The 2,102-nt window shown below is 32.5% G+C and overlaps 1 pseudogene; it reads left to right on the plus strand.

Annotated features, from left to right (window-relative positions):
* Nucleotides 1-721: 721 nt before the first annotated feature.
* On the plus strand, nt 722-1,874 carry LOC120269107 (annotated as a pseudogene).
* Nucleotides 1,875-2,102: the final 228 nt, after the last annotated feature.

The raw sequence follows: 2,102 nt of genomic DNA on the forward strand, positions 1-2,102 counted from the left end.
CTATCTTATCACACTTCCCAATACCAAAAGATAAGCAATTTGAATAATGTGACACTTCTCAATATCAAAAGATAACAATAATTGAATAATGTGTCACCTTATCTTCTTAGCAACCTTCGGATGGATTTCATCTACATCAACACAGTTGGATTTGAATTCATCCTATTAAACCCTATCTTATCACACTTCCCAATGCCAAAAGATAAGTAATTTGAATTATGTGACACTTCCCAATACCAAAATATAACAATAATTGAATAATATGCCACCTTATCTTCTTATCAATCGTCAGATGGATTTCATCTACATCAACACCGTTGTATTTGAATTCATTCTATCAAATCCTATCTCATCACACTTCCCAATGTCAGAAGATAAGCAATTTAACTAATGTGACACTTCCCAATGCCAAAAGATAACAATAATTGAATAATGTGCCACCTTATCTTCTTACCAATCATCGGATAGATTTCATCTACATCAACACCGTTGGATTTGAATGCATCCTATCAAACCCTATCTTATCAAATCCTTTCTTATAAATTGACCATTTTATTATTCTTTTCATTCATAGAGCTCATAAACATATACTCAAAATGAATTACAACATTGGAGGAGCTTCGAATACTAAAAATAACAATTGTTATCATCATCTTATGGATGTATGATCTCTTTTTCAGTGGAAGAGGATGCAATACATTGTGTTATTTAAAATAATAACATGATATTAAAGTTAACCCTAAGTCATCTGAACAACTTTCGCTTCCATGGTGGCTCTATTCCAGGCCATGTTGTTATCAATTGTAACCTTGAAGTAGCAGGTGGAATGATTACTTTTTGGAGAATCCATGATATAATGCTGAAAATAGTTTGCTAAAGATATTGGATGTCACGAAGTCTTTTTCTTCGCATTGTTGAGGTAGTTACGGACCATGATAGTTACTTCCAACAACACTGTGGTGGTCGTGGTTGAGTTGGGTTATCTACTTTACAAAAAATTATTGCTGCTTTTCGAATGTTAGCATATGGTTTACCTGATGATGCTACAAATGAATATATCAAAATCGTTGAATCAACTGCAATTGAAAGCTTCACAATATTTTGTTGAGCCATCATAGAGATTTTCACTGAGCAATATCTTAGATCACTTTATGTTAATGATATTGTAAGACTCTTATACATTGGAGAACAATGTGGGTTTCCAGGAATCTTAGGAAGTTTGGACTGTATGCATTGGAAGTTAAAAAATTGTCTCACATCATGGGCTGGACAATATAGAGGAAGATATGACACGCTTATTTTGGTATGCCATACACCAACAATGACATAAGTGTTTTGAAGTCTCCTAATTTGCTCTCCAACCTAGCACAAGGTAATGCTCTTCCTACACATTACGCCATTCAAGAAAATGAGTAGCATATGAGATATTATTTAGCTGATAACATATATCCAAAATTGTCTACTATTGTATGAACTATTCATGACCATGAACTCTAAAGAAAAAATATTTTGCAATGAGACAAGAAGCATGCCAAAAAGACGTCGAGAGAGCATTTGGTGTTCTACAATCTCGTTTTGCAATTGTGGCAGGACTAGCACAGTTTTGGAGGAAAAATGTCTTACACGACATAATGACTGCATGCATTATTATGCACAACATGATAGTTGAGGATGAACGAGATCTTAATGCACCAATCGTGAATGTAAGCGAAGTGGTGACTTCAGTAGTTGAATTGGTAGAAGATGAAGATGCTCGATTTGAACAATTTCTTGGTCATTACAGAAGAATTAAGGACAAAGTCACTCATGTTGCACTTTACAATGCATTGATTGAACATTTATGGCTGCATTATGCAAATAACGAAGATAATTAAAAACTATGTGCTACTTTAGTCTCCAATAATGTGTTGCTTTTACTGATGATGCTTATTTGTATGTTATGTTTTTATTAAGTAATTAATGTAATCTTTATATTTGTATTTATATTTTTTTTATCAATCAGATTTTATTTTATATTTAATAAATATTTATAATAAACATAAAAATTAAAATCATATTTTAAATAGTACTCCCTCCGTTCCTTTTTATCTGCCGTGAATAAC

The sequence above is a fragment of the Dioscorea cayenensis genome, chromosome 9, assembly GCF_009730915.1.
Source record: "Dioscorea cayenensis subsp. rotundata cultivar TDr96_F1 chromosome 9, TDr96_F1_v2_PseudoChromosome.rev07_lg8_w22 25.fasta, whole genome shotgun sequence".
In the NCBI taxonomy this organism is placed as follows: domain Eukaryota; kingdom Viridiplantae; phylum Streptophyta; class Magnoliopsida; order Dioscoreales; family Dioscoreaceae; genus Dioscorea; species Dioscorea cayenensis.